This window comes from Cryptomeria japonica, chromosome 3 (assembly GCF_030272615.1).
Source record: "Cryptomeria japonica chromosome 3, Sugi_1.0, whole genome shotgun sequence".
NCBI classification, from domain to species: Eukaryota; Viridiplantae; Streptophyta; class Pinopsida; order Cupressales; family Cupressaceae; genus Cryptomeria; species Cryptomeria japonica.
Genome location: NC_081407.1, coordinates 62,332,765 through 62,353,109, shown reverse-complemented (window position 1 = coordinate 62,353,109; position 20,345 = coordinate 62,332,765).

Below are 20,345 nucleotides of genomic sequence, written 5' to 3'. Positions count from 1 at the left end.
CTCTTGTAATTAGATAGGACATTTTGCTTCTAGGTGTCCTGAAAGAATGTCTAGGTATGATAAGAATGAAAGACATGATAGATTTGATAAGCATGATGGATATGAGAAGAATGATAATCATGATAAACAGGATAAACCCTATAAGCCCTACCAGAAGTACAAAAATCAGAAGAGATGCTATTATGTTGCTGATGAAGGTGTGACATATGAGGAATTAGACAATGAAAATTTAAGAGATGAATTTGTATTTATTGTTATCAAAGAAGATGATCTGGTACCAGTGAATCCTACAAGATGCATTGTTGAGGAGAAAGCTTTGTCTGCTAAGATTGAAGAGAAAGATGAATGGGTAATTAATAGTGGTTATTCATATCATATTGTAATGGTGGGAAAATGATGAGTGATAGATCAAGAGGAAAACTACCCTTTCCCTCAAAGAGAGATGAGAGTTTCACTATTGATTATCCTTCAAGAACTTTTCACCAATACATTAGGAAGAAGGGGATGAGATAATTCACTAGATTAAATCTCTCCACACAAAGATGGTAGATTGAATTCTGAATGAATTGAGAATCTTAGGATGATCCCTCTTTTCCTTGTTTGATTTGGAAAGGAATTGATTAAATTATGTAGTGCAAAAGTGACAAAGAATTGATTATAACTTGAGATCGGAATATAGGATGAAGTTGTGCACCTGGAATTGGTAGTAAAATGTTGAGACAAATTTGCCCTACAAATTTGAGGAGAAGTTTCTCGGACCATGGTGGGAATGTACATGGTTCTCCAAAAATTCTGCGAAACAAAAAAGGTTTTTCTGCCTCTGCAAATGAAGCCCGAATCTGAAAGTACAATTGCGCACCTGCAACCTACACATAGAAAAGAGAGGAAAATGGGTTGGGATTGGGGGTTTGCCTTTAGGTCAAACCCCAATTTTGGAATTAACCAAGTAATGAAAGAAAGTACTTGCAAGTAGATGTAAATGAAAAACTGAATTGTAAATCACCTCAAGGGAGGTTGTAGTAGCAATGTTGATAGAAATGCTTGTGTGGAATTATCTGTTGGAATAAATCTCCTCTTCAATTGTTGAATCCTTGACTTGAATCCAAAACCTAACCTTGAAGGGAGACTTGAGAATGCTAAATGCTAGAAAAGAATACTTGAATGCTTGAATGCTTGATCACTCGTGCAACTTGAATCTCTCCAACTTTGACCTATCCAACTTATGAAAATGAGAGAGCGAATGCTCCCTTAAATACATGTTTGAAGGATTTGAACTTTGTCATGGGTCGACATCGGGAGAGTTTTCCCACTCACTGCACAACCCACAATGCATGCTCTATGAAGGTCCTACCCTAAAATAGGGCAAGGATAGGGGCGCAATGCCCCTATCCTAGGAGGAAAAGGGCGCCATGCTCCTATCCTGGGAGGAAAAGGGTGCCATGCCCCTATCCAAGGGGGGATAGGGGCACCACGCCCCTATCCTACCCCTTTCTCCAAGGCAAAGTGCGGATAGAGTGATGCAGAGGCCAATGAAGAAGTTGTTTCCACAAGTCAAGTAGTCTTCGGTCTCTGATCAAGCTAGTGGATTCAAGTTCGCATGGGTGAGGAACCTAATGCAGTCAAAAATTTCTAGGGTCACAATTTTATGACACTACATTTAGCCCCCACTTTAGCAGGAGTATAAGCATACGCCAATACTACCGATAAAGTACAAGGAAACAAGATTGAGATACTTTTACCATGTCAAGGAGGTAAGATGCGCCAAGCCCCTAGTTGACTTAGGATCTTATGACTTCAATTGACAAAGTAAAAGGGAAGATTGAGAAGGGGAGAACCATGACTGCAAGTAGCAAAGTTCCCTTCACTATGAGTCATGAAAGCAAGGATACAAAGATTACAAAGCAAAACAAAGTTCACTAAGTAATTCTAAGTATCACAAGAAGGAAAGTATGAGTAGAGTGTATGCCCCCACATTAAAGCGATCGCACGCACCTTATCAGGAGTGATTTCTTTAAGGTAGGATACACCCAAGAGAAGGAGTGAGCACGTTATCGCAAGGATTTAGCCCCCAATTGAGGTATAAACCCAAGGATAATGAACACAAAATGCAAGGTAGTGTTGCTTTCCTCACGGTCAGTATGGTGTATAATAAATATTGGAGTTGAGGAAAAATCAACTCTACAACTCCCAAAGATCACCTACATGCAAACCTGCCACAGAAAGATAGAAGCAAAAAAGCTATGGAGGCCAGAATTCAGAGATCCAGAAAAGAGGAGTCATATTGATTGTGCAACAAGAATTCAATTCAATAATTATAGTTGTTATGAAAATAAAAAGAAAAAATCCTTATAAGAGGATACTCGAAACCCTAAAGGTGAAAACCCTAAAGAATTATAAGATTCCTAAGTTTAGCTTAAGCATAAAGTATAATAGACTAATAATTAAATAAATAATTATTAGCTAATAAAAGATTACTCTAACACCCCCCCTTAAGATGAACTTAGGGAGTAGCTAAAAAACAACTAAGGACTAAAAAAAAGCACGTAAAAAATGTAGGAAAGCAACAATGGGTCCCGATAACTAGGCCTGATGAGGTACCCAATTACAATAAAATCTCTGTAAAGTGGAGAAAAAGGAGAAAACCTTGTGGGAACAAAACTCCTCTCCAAGAAGAGATAAAAGCTCAAGTGAAGGAGTAAGAAGCCTCCAAACAAGAGTGTTCCAGAAGATAGGAACAAAAAAAGAGCATGAAGAACACCACTGAAACATGAAATAGCTGCAAACACTGTCGAAGAGTAACTGTTGATCTGAAGAACCTCCATTGAAATAGAACATGACCAAGTAGAGAAGACTGTAATCTACACGAGTGCCCTCAAATGACACTACTTGAATCAGATGGCAAACAAAGGCAAAAAACTAAACTCGAAGATACAGATGGCATGAAACACCAAATCTTGAAGAGTTGATCAATCGAACCAAGGAAGCATTAGAACAATAGGATTAACCTCCCCATAATGCTGAAAAAGGGAGAGGGATAGGTACACTGAAAAGAACGGCCAACAAGAAATGCATGACAAAGCACCAGGAACATCAAAGGTGCAGAGAAAGTACATAGTGTCATGGAAGGAACACTCACTTGAAACACATCATGAGGCTAATGTCATGGAAGGAACACTCATGTGACAAAGGTAGATGGAAAACAAAGGAAAACATCAACCCCCCCATAGCACTTTATAAGTAGTGCATGTACAATAAAACACAAGATGTGCAAGATCCCAAGTATACAATGCATGATGGCACTTTATCTCAGTGTGTTTGTATAAATGAAATGCTACAATGATCAGAAGAGACAGAAGACTGGAAATAGAAAGAACAACCAAAGACGAGACATCCTACTCAAAGAAAGAGATCCTAGGACCTGAAACATCCAAGATATTCACCAAAGTGATGAAAAGCAAAAAATTGAGTAAAATATACCTGGAGCAGAATCTGGAAAGAAAAATCATATGAATAGAAAGAACACATAACAATCTTTCCAACGATTAAAGTTTTTGAAGAATGGAGTTCAGATGGTCAAGTTATGTCTCCCGGAGTGCAAAAATTAACCTTTGGCTTTGATAGAAAAAAATGCTATCAAAAAAGAAAAATCAAAAGTTCAAACATCTAGATTTGGATAGATCTTAGAAAGAGCTTTCCGAAGATATAAGTTTTTGCAAAAAATGACTCTGTTTGCCCAAGTTATGGCAAAACAATAATTAGCCTATAAAAACCCTTAAAAAAAAAACACACCCCCCTACTGGTGGTAGGGAGGTGGTGGTTGGGCGGTCGGTCGGCGGGTTTCTGGGCAACGACGGTGGCAGGACCTGGTTGGGCGGTGGGTTGGTCCTAGATGGTTGGCTGCTAGTGGGGCCCGAGGTGCTAGTAGGGCCCGAGCTTCTAGCAGGGCCCGAGCTGCTGGTCGTTCCTGAGCTGCTGGGGGCTCCCAAACCACTGGCGGTTCCTGAGCTGTTGGGGGCTCCTGAACCACTGGCGGCTCCTAGACTATTGGGGGCTCCCAGACCGCTAGTGTCTCTTGGAGGGCTGACCCTGATAGTTAACAAACTAATGGCAGTTGGCGATGGGTGGATCGGCCTAGGCAATCCACAAAACTACCAAAAACAAATTTGCCTCAATCTACGTGCTCGAGATCGTATAGCCTGAGGCCTAAAATGTTTTTGCCTCCAGAACACCTAACTCCAAAATAAGTCAATTTTTATATCAAAATTCATGGAAACGGCCTCCTAAATCCAATCGTGAGGTCCTTTTGGCACCAGGTACCCCCAGAAATGGAAAAAGCAACTACACAAACCCCTGAATACATAGATCTGAAGAAAAAGGCCTAAAATATCTCATGAAGAGAATAGGGGCATGCATATCTAGAGCTCTGATACCATAGTGGAGTTGAGGAAAAATCAACTCTACAACTCCCAAAGATCACCTGCATGGAAACCTATCACAGAAAGAGAGAAGCAAAAAAGTTATGGAGGCCAGAATTCAAAGATCCAGAAAAGAGGAGTCATATTGATTGTGCAACAAGAATGCAATTCAATAATTACAGTTGTTATGAAAATACAAAGAGAGAATCCTTATAAGAGGATACTCAAAACCCTAAAGGTGAAGACCCTAAAGAATTATAATATTCCTAAGTTTAGCTTAAGCATGGAGTATAATAGACTAATAATTAAATAAATAATTATTAGCTAATAAAATATTACTCTAATAATAACTCATGTATATCATGTATGTATATGCATATAATAATCATTCCCCAAAGAAGGACACTACCTTAGAAGAAAGCGAAGAGAGGATGTCTTTTAAGTCAACATGAAAAGAGACCAATAAATGATCTCAATGCTTTGCATCATCCCCAAGTAGACATTAAGGGAACAATAAAAGAACATGGATACACATAGAAGAATGGTTACAAAAGATAAAGAAAGAAGAGAGGGAGAAGATATACAATGCTAGTATCACTAATCTAGCATGATATCCGCCCCCCAATCTTGTTGATCACTATTTTGGGAAGGTGAGCAACACGCCAGAGGAGCGATATTGAGCACAACAGATGGAGCTATCATAAGATCCAAACAAGGACTATGCTCATGTTGTAAGTCACTTTTTTTTCTTCTAGGAGCTAGGATTAGGGTTTGTGAAAACTCATCTGATAAATGTTTGTCCACATCAACATACTCATACTGAGTATCAGAAGCATTAGGAGTTGTATTACCATTATGAATAAAATTTTCACCCATTTCTTCATCAAAGTTTAAAGAAAGACGAGAAACAACATGAATAGGAGTAAAACCATCACATGTTTTATGCAACTTATGATTTGGAGATGTTGGTTGAACATCTTGCTTATGAAAAAAGGGAATCATGTCAACTGTCAGAGTCTGAGGAGATTGAGTATTTTAAGAGATAGCTTGAAGAGCACGAACACTGCGTCTTTGTCAGCATTCTCTCGCACAATGATTCCGTTGAGTTTTAGTGGAAGGTTGAGAAGGAGGAGGAACGTTTCTCATCATGATAGTAGAAGGTTTAGGTTGAGATCTTTTTGGTTGAACAATAGGAGAAGCAGACCTCTTCTCTCAATAAGAGGAAGGAGGTGGAACTGTGCCATAGAAAGAAGGAATATTAGGTGTAGGGAGGAGACCAAGTCCATCATGAGGAGGAGGTATAGGTCTAACCTTAGGAAGAATATTGTTGTTCTCCTTAAGAGAAGGTAAAGTCACATCCATAGGAGTAGGTGGAAAATTTTCCTTAGGAGGGATATTAGTTCTATCTGAGAGGGGAATAACCTCATCTTGAAGAATAATAGGAATGTCAAGTGTTGGCGATCTAGGTTGACTTAAGGATAATATCATATCATTCTTCCATATTTGATAAGATTGAAAAAGAGAATCGCTCCTTGATGGAAGAGATTGAAATTGTTTAGGCCAAAAGAGATCGATAGGAACACCAGAGCTTCTTTCAAATGGACAAAATAAGCTATGGTTCACAGTTATGATTTATCTATTGTGAGGAAATTTAAGACACTTGTGGATTGGAGAAGCAATAGCCTTCATGGAAGATAGCCAAAGATAGCCCAACTTCACATAGAATTTTCTCAGAAGAAGGTATGATAACGAAGTCAACATCCATGGATTTAGTATGAATTTCAACAGGAAGGGTGATAGAACCAATGGTAGGAAAAGAAAATCCATAAAATAACTTTACAACTACATTAGAAGCATCATATAGTGGTTTATGCAATCATAAAGTGAAAATATACTCTTCAGTTATGACATTAACCATGCAAGAAGGATCAATTAGGGCACCACGACAAGGGATATCCTTAACCTTCGCAACTATGTATAAAGGGCCATCGGGTGCTCTAATGGTCTCACTAGGGTCAAATGTAATACAGGGATCCTTAGGCAAATATTGTGTTTCCACCATATTAACCAAGTTTGGATCCATACAAGTAAATTCTTCAGAAGTGAGAGAATTGGGCACAATCTCAATAATGTTAGAGGTATGAGATGGCAAGGGATCAGTGAAAATCTTAAGATTTTGAATAGGAGGAGCAACTGATTTATTCCCTTTATCATTCACACCTGCCACAGATATAGTATTATTATCAATCAATTCTTAAACCTTATTTTTCAATGCAAAATATTTCTCAGTATCATGACCAGGTTGACAATGAAATTGGCAAAAGGAACTGTTATCAAAATAAGGAGATGCAAGTTTGGAAGGATCAATTTGTTTTATAGGAGGAAGTTTGATAAAATTTCTATGCAGCAACTGAGACATAATACTATGCAAAGATTCATTCAAAAGAGTAAATTGTCTTTCTCTTTGAAAAAATTTAGAAATAGAAGGCACACCTGTTGTAGCATTCACATGGTTGTTGATTGGATCATTGAACTTGATGAAGCTTTTTGTTGGTTTGAAATTCGCAATTAGTTGTTGAACACTCTCCCCCTTATCACTTAGATCCATAGGAGTGGATTGCTCCATTTGACTCACAACCAGTTGATAATTATGGAGTGTTGCGTACAACTATGGAAAGGAAGTAAATTCAGACAAAAGAAGCTTTTCCCTGATATCTTTTTGGTAATTAGAAATGAAAATTCTTTGAATATCATTATCAGGTACATGAAAAGAAATTTGAGCACACAAATACATATATTTACCAATGAAATCCGTCACTTTTTTTTAACACCTTGTTTACAATGCATTGAATCAGTCAAAGTGATTTTAGGACCAATGTTGTTTTGAAATTGTTGGATGAAAGCATTTGCTAGTTGTTCAAAGGAAGTGATAGAATAAGGAGGAAGAGAGAAATACCATTGTAAGGCCTTATCTCTTAGTGTTCTTGTAAATAGTTTTGGAAGCAATAATTGATCATAAGCAAAATTAGTACACCAGGTTTGAAATGTTTTGATATGCGTAAGAGGATCACCTTTCCATTATAGAGTTCCAATTGAGGGATCTTAACATGTTTAGGTGGCACGACTTTAACAATATCAAGAGAAAGTGGGCTCGCAACATCAAAGGTGGGCACACTAAACTTGGATTGACTCATCGAAGCAATTTGTTGTTGTAAGGAAGACACGGTTTGAGCAAGATTGTTAATTATCATCTCGGTAGAAGAATTGATGTTAGACATAGGTGATTGAGAAGGTGGTGTGATGTTGTGGAAAGAAGGCAAGGACTGATAATAAGGTGGTGGGACAATATGATAAGTAGGTATTGGTGATGATTGGGTAGGAAAAGGGACACTTAAAGGAGGAATAAAGTTGTTGAAGGAATGACCCCCTTGTGTCACACTGATTGATTGAGAAATAATAGGAATACTCATGGAAGTCATAGGTAACGATGGAGGATTAAATGAAGAAGAGGGATTTCCCCCATGACCCATGGTTGTAGGAATGACATTTTGAGTTGAAGTGGCCATGATGTTGGATGTGAAAGTAGGAATACTAGTTGTTTATGGTGAAAATGGATACAACAATATTGAAAGACTAAATGAATTCAACCACAAAACCCCAGCCTAACAACAACAAAGATCCACCATAACATATGAAGATTACCTAAGACAATGCAAATCAAATGAAATCACAAAGATTATACCATCACATGTCCAATAGGGTTTGGATGTCCATTCTTCCTATCTCCATTGATCTTTCTTGATATATTTGCTCTCAGATTTTATATGTGCACAAGAGCTCAACAAAGAACGAAAATGTGGTTGCAAGTAGGATCGCATATGAAAGTTCAAAAGCGTAGTGTAGTCGATTGATCATCGGGGTTGAATGCATAGTGAGTTAGTCTGGGTTTGATAATGAAGGAAGCATCTCCTTATATAGAAGACACTATATGAAATGGAGGGATAAGATTGAGAGGTGTAAAAAGAGGTCGGCTATGATTAAAGGGTAGGTAGAAGAAATAATAAAATAATAAGAGGGTAGGTAGTGTATGAAATAAGAGATGAATGACATGTGTCATGGGTAGAAAAGGCTAATGAATTAATTAAATAAATAAAGATTTATTTAATTAATAGAAGTGGGATCAATTAAATAAATAAGATATTTATTTAATTCAGGAAAAGGATAATTTAAATAAATAAATATATTTATTTAAATGAGAAATAAGGCTAGAAGAGGATAAATGAATTAAATAAATAAATAAGGATTTATTTAATTAATAGAAGAATTAGGATAAAATGATTAAATAAATAAAATATTTATTGAATTAGACTGGACAATTTTAGGTGTCTACATTTTGCCCCTCTTTGAGACAATGCAGCTTGTCGCATTGTTTCAAAGAAAATAATATGAACTAATACAAAGTTGCCCCAAGATGGGAATGATATGCCCCCTCGAGAGATTGGATGAAAATGTTTGAAAAGATGGCAGACAATCTCTCGATAAGAAATAAAGGTTAGAATGGACTGACTGGATAGAATAGAGTGACAAAGTCATGGGATGAAGAAGACTGACTCGGGAGACGAGGGCTAGGGCAATCTATAAGATAGACCACTAGGGGAATACATCCTCATTGTCATCCACACATCCAAGAGATCAGAGTGCAGAGAGAGAATAGAGCAGCAGCAGTCAGCAATGATGGCATTGGTGCATAGATTCGATCACGTTCGCCGATTTCAGAGGCCAGCAGATGCAAGAGAGCCGGTGAGTACCACAAAACCTCTTTGTACTTTGTCACAATAAATGTTGTCATTAATGCATCTTAGGTAGTGCAATAAATGCGCTTTAGGATAATGTCAAAAAATGTCAAAAATGTGTAGGCACATTTGCGTTGGTGCCAGGCACGTCTAGGTTGGCTAGGCGTGTCTGTGTTTGTGCCAGGAGCACATATGTGCAATATGTAAGCGCGTTTATGTAATGAAAGTGCGTTTATGTCTTCAAGGCCAAATCAACAATTTTGTGATGAACATACGCTATCGATTGGATAAGCCGCTGAGAGGATACACTCAAGCAGGTCCTCTAGGGAAGACTAGGATATATCAAGGCACTTTGTGATGAACAGTGAGTACCAAGACATAGTACTTTGTGATGAACAGGGAATACCAATAGGTGCAGCACTTTGTGATGAACAGTGAGTGCAAAAACACGTAGTAATTTGTGATGAATAGGGAGTACCACTAGGAAAAAATAGCAACACTTTGTGATGAACAGTGAGTGTCACTAGAATAGAAGCAACACTTTGTGATGAACAGTGAATGCCACTATGACTGACACAGTTGATTTGCTTGACTGTAGGAGTACCTACCTATGCTGGAGTCACCAGAGAGATTTGCATCGACTCAGAGTTTACGACAGGAGCTGACATTTGAGGACAGAGCCGCGATTGAGGTTATGGGTCTGCGATTTATTCTATATGTGCTTGAGTTTTGGGCGAACATGGAATTGCTAACTGCATTAGCTGAGAGATGGCACTCAGAGACTTGCATGTTCTATTTGCCGATGGGTGAGATGATAGTCACCTTGGAGGATGTTTACAGGATTCTGAGGATACTGATCGATGGGGAGCTGATACCCTATGATCGAGATGGAGATAGGGAGGCCCTAAGATGAGTGTTCTAGGATTCGGGATTGGAGATGATGGTTGGACATGTGGCATAGGACACCATGACACGGACAGGATTGGCACTACTAGCAGGTGTTGGCAAGAGTTATCAGTGGGTTCCTCTATCCGGATAGGGCAACATGAGGGGTGGCTACAAAGGACACAGGAGCTAGGAGAGATGATCTTGGGGTGGGTCCTTCCAGGGCTCAGACTCCATCGAGGCCAACCGGCTCCGAGGGAGGGAGTTCATCATAGCCTTAGAGGGCTCCCTATGTATCAATTTTGTACCATTTTGTATGATGATGTAGATACCTTTGGGTGATTGTAGCCATATGATGTTGACATCATTGTATCATGACACTTATGATTTTGATATATATATGAGATGATTCTTTGCAGCAGCTATATGCATGTGTACCTATGTGATGAGATGTTTCATGATGTATGTTTCTATGTGATGGTTATGATATGGATGCAAATATGTACATGATGAAATGCCATATTTTTGTTCTTTTATGTTTTATATGTTTATGAAAATGCAAATGTGAATGTATGAAACACAAATGAATATGATAATGCAAATGATTATTTACATGATGAAAATTTAAAATGTGTTAATATGTGTTGTGTGCAGGATGTGATACAATTGTGATACCTATATGTATGTATGAAATGCTTAATATATGGTAATGTAGGTGCAACTACATGAAATGCAGTTATTTTTTTTTGGTGTGTCATTATACTCAGTCATGTGATAGTAGGTTACGCGGACTCAGGAAGGATGATGGAAGTCAATCAAGAAAGGGGGATGAAAGATAGAAGATATCAAAGTGAAAGAGCTTCTTGTGCGTTATCATCATTGAGCTTTATTATGGCAAGTAGGTTATGACAATCGAGGCATATGTTCAACCCAGAAAGTCATTGTACCTGTTTGCATGGAGATAAGACAGTCACAAACAAGGAATGCCCCAGTTCATACTAGACTCACAGTGTCCTCATATCCTTGGACAAGTCATAGCATTACTAAGAGATAATCCACAAACAACAAAAGAAAAATAGGTGACGATACCCCATCCTTGCCTTTCTAGTCAAAGACATCCTGGAGATAGAATCTCTAGTCAGAGACATCCTGGAAAAGCTAAAAGACATGTCACCAAAAGATAAAATCAAAAGAAAACCAAGACTCGACACCAACATCCACTATAGTCCTCAATTTTATTGTCTCTTGTCACTTGTATAAGTCTATTTGATTGTGGTCACAATGTTTACTTTCACAAAAAGGATAGATAGAACTGAACCATATGTTGTCTGAGTCTGTTGAAAGATTTGATTTGTTGAAGCCCATTGTTGTTGTTGTGTCTCATCTGAAACTGACTGAGTCCATGAAACTGATACTTTATTGCGGAGAAGATGAAACTTTATTGCGAATTGGTGATGCAAGTGTTGCTTTATTGTGGATTCTGTGCGGATAGACTGAAGAAAACTGGAAGAAATTGTACTCCTCAGAACATGTGATGCTCTCAGTTCCACACCCATTACTAGACGTAGGATTTTCCTTAGCCACAGATAGGAGCTGATTTATTATGAATGGAAAGGGGTGAAAAGGAATGTTTATTATGAATGGCTAACCAATCTTAGGTAGATCAATAACAAGCCGTGATGGGAATGTGTAAAGTTTATTGTGGATGAAGAGGTTGTGAGTGTGTGCAAAGTGAAAGGATGAAATGGAATCCTGAAGGACGGAGGAGCAATGTCTCTACACATGGCGTCGGTGACCCAGTTTTCACCATGGTACTTGCCCAGGGCACCATCGAAGTGGTTTTCACTGTTGGATGAAATGTTTTTCTTTACTTTTTTGATTTTTTGATATTTTTTTGTTTCACAAGGTGCCTATTTGCCAGGTTTTTACCAAGTAACGATTTTTTTATTTTATGATTTTTGTATTTTGAATTTTTTTTTTTTTAGGATACTCTAAAGAGCTATGTGTAGAACCTGCGAAGGTCCATGCTATTGATAGGATCCTCCAAAGATTCACCCTCTGTGGTTGAGAGCTGATATGCACCAGATCCATAGGCTGATGTGATAATGTAGGGACCAAGCCAGTTTGGTTCGAATTTGCCCTTCTTCTCTCTGTCTTGCTGATTCTTAGGATTTTCTCTGAGAACTAAGTCCCCTACCTCAAATGTGTGAGGCTTTACCTTATGATTGTAGCTGCATTGTTCCTTGACTGAATGATGTGTAGCTCAAGTGACTATCTTCCTTGATGAAGGAACTGAGATAGAATTACTAGTGTGTGGACTACACAAGCCTGTATGCGTGTCACCTAAAGAAATTTGGGCATCCTTGATAACAATGTCCCTCAAGGAAGCTCCATTAAAGGTCCATGATGTATCGCCAGAAGGGAAAGGATGTGTGGAACAAGTGGATGAGTTATGAAGGTTTATGATTGCGAAAAGAAGTGAAAGTAGGATAGCATGATGGAGGCTTAGGATCAACAAGTATGCTTTTTGACTTGAAATTTTAGAACTTTTGCCCCCAGTTATTTTGATATTAGGGGAGATCAACTCTTGCTCTTTTTGCTTCATAGGATTTTTATCCTTGACTTTGATTCTTGTAGAGTCCAAAAGCTTTTGATTTTGATTTGGACTAAAAGACTTTTCTTTATTTTTGACTTTTAGATTTTTCTTTTCAAAGCTTGATTTTTGATCCCCAATGAGTAAGGGCTTTTGTAATTCTTGTTGATCCAAGTCTAGAAGTGGAGTGGAAATGGAATGAGTGGATGAAATAGTAAGGCTATGTGAGTTCTCAAGAGGGTTGGCGATACACTCAATAGATTCTTCGCTGGAACCAATCTTAGGATTATTGATATCAAGAGTTGCTTGCACCACTAGAGGATATTTGCATTCAGACTTAGTAGCCACAACACTAGGTGGTTCACACCCAATTCCTTGCAAATTGTTTATAGATTGTTCATGTTGACTAAATACCTTAGGAGATAGTGGGAGTTGATCAACATGAAAGATATACTCACCACATCCTAGGTCTTTAACTTGAATTTTTCTTTGAGCTCTGTTTGTTTTGATGTAGAAGCTTTCAATGATTCTGGATCCATATATGTTGAAGATGGAACAACTTCTCGATTGATAGGGATTGTTATTTCTAATTTTGACTGTAGATTGTTGCAATATATGAATGGATTTTGATCTGCTTTGATGGTCACTTCAAATCCATTGTGTGGAAACTTGATACATCGATGATATGTAGATGGGATTGCGCTCATCTCATGAATCCATGGACGCCCTAGCAATATGTTGTATGTGAGATCGAGATCTAGAACTTGACAAATCACATCCTTTGTAACAGGCCCAACTCTGAGAGGTAAGGTGATTGTGCCTTTGGATGAACGCTCTTCCTCATCATATGCCTTGATGGTAATTTTGTTTGTAGAATTCACAACTTTATTAGAATATCCCAATTGTTTAATAGTTCTCAATGTACAAATGTTTAGACCTGCTCCTCCATCTATCAGGATTCGTTTTATTCGATGTTTGTGTATGAAGGCTTCAATGTGCAAAGGTGCGTTATGTGGCTGACTTACGGAGACATCGTCAGCTCCTATGAATGTAAGTGAGTGTGGAACGGAAAGGTATCCCACCATGGCTTGAAACTGGTCCACATTCAGATCAGTGGGGACAAAAGTGTCTCTCAAGATTTTGTCAAGAATGGCTTTATGTGCGGCGGATATGCGTAAGAGCTCAAGGATGGAGTTGAGCATGGGTGTCTTCCCTAACTATTCTACAAGATCATACTCAGGTTTGGTTGATGAGGAAGCTGTGTTTTTAGCTGGAGCACCTTGCAAAGTGAATTTACCTCGACGGGTTGTAACATGACATTCAGAGGTAGGTTCGGAAGAAGATCCAATGTCTTTTAGCACAATCTTGGGTCTTTGGGTAGAATTCTCAGGCGTTTTGTCCTTGATGATAATAGTAGAGACATAATTGTCCATAGAGATGTGATTGATAGTTGAATCATAGTTATAAGATGCTCTGGTATAGTTGGTTTGGTCATCTGTGGCTTTAGACTTTCCCTTGTCATATTTTGGGAATGGTTCCTTAAACATCTCATGTTCTTGATTGGATGAGTGTCCTTCAATTTCAATATCACCTCTATCAATAAGATCTTGTATGATGTTCTTCAGCCGATGACAATTTCATGTCTTATGACCCTTGCTCTTATGGAATTCGCAATACTCATCATCATTCCACCAATTTGGTATGATCTTTGGCTCATATGGAGGAAAATCTAGAATTATAATTACTTTGTTTGCCACTAGCTTCTTGAAAACTGACTCAAGTGGTTCTCCCAATGGAGTGTACTTCCTTCGTGACCTGGAAGTTGTTTGAGTATTCACCTGATTGTTTGTAGAGCTTGATCCAGAAAAAATGATTTTAGGTCGCACTGTATTGGCATCAACAATACCATCATTGACTGTGTTCTTGTTTTTATTCCAAAATCTTGGCTTATCTTTTCCTTTAAAGTCCTCTTTGTTTTCTTTGAATATTTTGATGACTCCTTGCTCAATTAGAACCTTTTCTATCGCTAAGCCTTTTTCAATGACATCCTTGAAGGTGGACAAACAAACTTTTCTTAGGTCATAACCAATGTCTTTGTTAACATTCTGGGCGAACATCTCTACCATTTGTTTCTGTGGAATTTCACAAGAGCATCTGTTGGCTAAATTCCTCCATCTTTGTAAAAATGATGAAAAAGACTCTCCATCCCTTTGCTTGGTGTTGCACAAAGTAGTGACTGATATGTCTGTCTCTATGTTGTATGAGAAATGTTGGATAAATGCCTCTGCTAAGTCACCCCATGACTTAATACCAGGTGGAAGTTGGGAGAACCATTCCATAGCTTGATCACCTAAGCTCTGTGGGAATAATCTCATCAAATATGTCTCTTCTGCTGCTACCTCAATGCAAGCTGTGAAAAACTATCTTATGTGTGCCTTAGGATCCCCTTTTCCTCTATACTTATCAAACTTAGGTGTCACAAAGTGTGTAGGAAAAGGAGGCATTGGAATGCTCTTGTCAAATGGATAAGGACATATGTCTCTCATTGTGTATGTTGGCTTCGGTGTATTTATGTCCTCCATTTTATTTTGTAAGTCCCTGATTTGTTGCTCCAAATTGTTCTTCATTGGAGACCGACTTCTTGGACCATACACCATGCCTAAACCACTGGGTGGAGGAGGAGCATGTTGCATATATGGATGATATTGATCATACACATGTTCATATGGAGGAGGTCTATAATGATGTTGCATATATGGACCACTTGGTATAGATTCATGTTGAGGAATGACATATCTGCTTTGTCCATGTATACCATACTCTATAGGAATGTCATGAGTTTTTTCTAGTGTGTTGCCCCCAAATTTGACGCGGGGTTTCCTTGTGTCCAAATTTTGAGCATGCCTTTGAATATCCAATTGCTTTGGTGGTTGATCCTTAGCATTGGTATGTGATTGAGTATATTTTTCTTCATAAGACTTCCATAATGGTCTGCGGAGGTGAGTATTATATGCTTGACCATGTGTGTATGGGACCTCTGGTTTTTGAAACAAAGATGATGGTGATTCAGGTACCATATGTGGTCCTCTATTACCTCCACTATTAGACCTCCTTTGATCCATGTTGGAGTGATTTTGTTGCAAAGGTCGATTTTCCATTATTTGAGACGTCAAATTCATGAGGGATCTTGGTTCCACTTTGTGCCATCACTTGTAGAAAGTATTGTCTATCTATCCTCTTTATTTCCTCAACCAATCTATTGAAACGAGGATTCATAATGGTGTCTTCCACTTTTGCTGAATGTACCGAAAAGTTGTCCATATTGTCATTGTGTGTGTCATTGTTGTTTGTGTTGTCCATGTTTTCAACATTTGGAATGTTTCTATAGGAATCAATGTTAGGTAATGTGTTATGATCAGAATTAAAAAAGATATCATTGTCATACTCATAGACACTCATGTTTGCGGACTCTTGAGCCTCTTTAGTTTCTCTCCTAGATTTTTGGGAACGGGTTTCAACCATGAACTAGGTATTGACCAAGATGTGTGAGACTAGATGAAAATATAAAGAGTATGGAAAACTAAGAGTTGGATTGAATGTAAATGAATCTGAGGTGTACTTGCAATGTCCAAAGTGTAAGACCAAGTATGTATGTAGTAGAGTAGGTGTGACTTCCAAAGAGATTATAGTTTCTCTTGATGAGGTAAGTTGACCTTGACTCTAAGTAAGACCAAATGAGACCCAAAGGTGATAGACCTTTATGAGGGACCACTTAGCAAAATGTTGTTGTATGTAGTGTGTTGACAAAGTATGATGAAGACAAGCAAGTGACCTTTTGACTCAAGTTTAGACAAATGTGAATGTAATGCAAGGTGTAAAGAAATGATGGACTTTGTGAGACCCAAAGATAGGTTGAATGCTAGATGAAAACCTGAAGAGATAGCTTAGGAAGCTCAAGAATTTTGAAATTGATTACTCTTGTTTGTTGGACTGTAATTTTTTCCAATTTGTGAAGTTGTTGTTGTGACCAAATCTGAATGTTTGACTATTTTTCGTGACAAGAGGACACAATGTTGATGAGGACTCAATGTTTGCAAGTGTTTAGCCACAAAATGATTCAAAGAAAAGTGTGTTGTTTGATGTAAAAAAAAATTGTATACACTTGAAGACACAAAAGACACAATGTTTTGTTGTTTGGTCTTGAATGTTTGATTGTTCAAAATAATTCAAGCACAATTCTTATGGCTAGCCAAGACAATAGTTGTTGATCCCACATGGAGTTCCCCCTGAGGCTACGCTATTCAGAGTGGATACTTAGATGCTTGACCCCACTAGCTCCACCCTCGGCACTCACTTCTCGAGGCAGCCAAGCATCAGTCCCTACGAAAACTCCTCGTGGCGAACTTTGTATCTCTACTAAGAACCGTATGTGTGTGGGCCACTACCAGAGGTCCGACCTCCTGCCCCAACAACTAGAAGGATTTTGGCTTCTAAAACAAAAAGGTGCTAGTAAGGGCATCCGCTCATGTGGCCATACATGTGGCACTTTCAGCTCTGTAAATACAGAAGGCTCCTAGCCAGTAGGGGTTACACCCTACAAATGATCAAATAAATTTTATCAAATGGGTTTATGGGGAGACATAGTGTTGGTATGAACTAATCAGCACACGTTATCCATAGTTTTCACCATGAATACAGTTGTTTATAGTGGTTCGGAAGAGGTGGGTTTTCCTCGCTACTACTTGGGTCATTCTCTCCTCACTAGTAGTCCTAATGACCACATGGGGAGACAGACCCTCTAAAGATGAAACAAAAAGAGCCTATTGCCCAAGACACAAAGGACACTGGTTCAATTTTAGTGCACCAATTGAAGTGTTTGATAATCTATGAAAACAAGGCACACAATAAAGATCAAAAGAAAATCCTTGTCAAGGTCCTGCAACAAAGATTTGTTAGTAGTTTGGATTGTTTCAAATGATCACCCCTTCCTGCAAGCACACAAGTTAGGTAAATTTTAGATCCAAAAGACTTTGTGAAATAGGGGCCTTCAACAATGCATTTTGTTGACCAATTCAAATATCTGATTCATCATAAAAAAAGAGCACTTGTAAAATTTCAAGAGATTTCCAGAAATGTAAGAAAATCCAAAAAAATTGCTAATTTGCTCTAAAAAATATTTTTTTATGAAAAATCATAAAAAATTCATATAAAATGCAAAATCGATCCAAAAAATCTGAAATTTTTACTGGAGAGTCCTGATGGTCTTCCAAACCTGCATAAAGCAAATTATGCAACAAATCCAAGCAGTTTGTGAGATATGAGTAAAATAATGCAAAACCCTAATTTGCAAAGATCTGATTTTTGAGGAATGATTTTGCATCAAATTTAAAATCACAAAGAACAGATCCTATGTATAATTCTGAGAGATTTCCAAAAATGTAAGAATCTGAAAAATTCGCTAAGTTTCTCTCAAAATTAATTTTTTATGAAAAATCATAAAAAATTCATATAAAATGAAACTTTGATCCAAAAAATCTAAAACTTTTACTAAACACTTCTGATCATTTTCCTAACTTGCAAAAAACATTTTATGCCAAAATTCAAAGCCGTTTGTGAGATCTAATCAAAATAAGGAAAAACCCTAATTTTTAAAGATCTGATTTTTAGAGAAATATTTTGCATCAAAATTAAAATCACAAATAATAGATCTTGTGTATAATTATGAGAGATTTCCAAAAATGTAAGAAAATCTGAAAAATTCGCTCAGTTGCTCTCAAAATTAATTTTTTATGAAAATTCATTGGAAAATTAAAATATGTTCCAATAAATCTGAATTTTTTTTGCGAGCTCTTGATACTGTCTTCAACGTGCAAAAACAATTTAATACAAAATTTCCAATCCGTTTGTGAGATATGATCAAATTTGTGTCCAAAACCCTAGTTGCACAAGGTTATTCTCCAAATTGTTTTACAAAACAGCAATATAGGGTTAGAAAAATCTACAAAAAACACAGATCTAACAAAAATCCATGTCCCACGGGGCGTGCCAAAATGTTTATGGTGAAAATGGATAAAACAATATTGAAAGGCTAAATAGATTCAACCACAAAACCCTAGCCTAACAACAACAAAGATCCACCATAACATATGAAGATTACCTAAGACAATGCAAATCAAATGAAATCACAAAGATTATACCATCACATGTCCAATAGGGTTTGGATGTCCATTCTTCCTATCTCCATTGATCTTTCTTGATATATTTGCTCTCAGATTTTATATGTGCACAAGAGCTCAACAAAGAACGAAAATGTGGTTGCAAGTAGGATCGCATATGAAAGTTCAAAAGGGTAGTCGATTAATCATCGGGGTTGAATGCATAGTGAGTTAGTCTGGGTTTGATAATGAAGGAAGCATCTCCTTATATAGAAGACACTATATGAAATGGAGGGATAAGATTGAGAGGTGTAAAAAGAGGTCGGCTATGATTAAAGGGTAGGTAGAAGAAATAATAAAATAATAAGAGGGTAGGTAGTGTATGAAATAAGAGATGAATGGCATGTGCCATGGGTAGAAAAGGCTAATCAATTAATTAAATAAATAAAGATTTATTTAATTAATAGAAGAAGTGGGATCAATTAAATAAATAAGATATTTATTTAATTCAGGAAAAGGAATAATTTAAATAAATAAATAAATTTATTTAGATGAGAAATAAGGCTAGAAGAGGATAAATGAATTAATTAAATAAATAAGGATTTATTTAATTAATAGAAGAATTAGGATAAAATGATTAAATAAATAAAATATTTATTTAATTAGACTGGACAATTTTAGGTGTCTACACTAGTCATAGGATTAGTCAAAGGAATAGAATAATTGACTTGTGTTGAAGGTTGTGAGTAACTTAGGGTTTCAACACAACTCTTGATAGGAATGACATTAGAATCAACAATATATGCAATGCCACACAATATATCAATTCCATTCTTATCACTTTGAATCATGTGCTTAAGACCTTCAATTAATGGAAGAGGTTCACTATTAGGGTATTCTTGGGACATCCATTGTTGAAAGCTGTCAAATTGATTGTCCAATGTCGAAAGTTGATCTAAAGAAACCCTAGTTAAAGCTTCTTCTTCATCATGGGATCCATCAATGGGGTGAATATGCACATGATTAGGATGGGAAGAATTAGCATGATCCTCATTAAAGAAGTCACCCAAATAAGGCTCAATCTCCTCGGTAATTAAACCTTGGGAAGCCTTTATTCTAATGCTTCGTCTAATGGGGATAGGATAGGCAGGACTAATAGTGGTAAAACTCATGCACCAGAGGGAAAATTTAAAATTTGAATTGTAGAACAAAGCTTACAAAATTGAGTAATGCAAAATTCAAGAAAACAATGATTACACAATTTGAACTCTGTTGGAGAAAGGGAATGACACAATTTCCAAAAATGAAAGGAAATTGAAATTTTAAAATTAGGGCCAAGGGAGTACCACTTAATTTTAAAATTAGAATTTTTAAAATCAGGGCAGACAATAATTAACCTCTTAATTTGAAAAAATTTCTTCAAATTTGAAATGTTGAATTTTGAAGGTATTTCTGATTCTAGAGGGTTTAAAAATCGATAAAAGCAACCAATCTTCCCGATTTA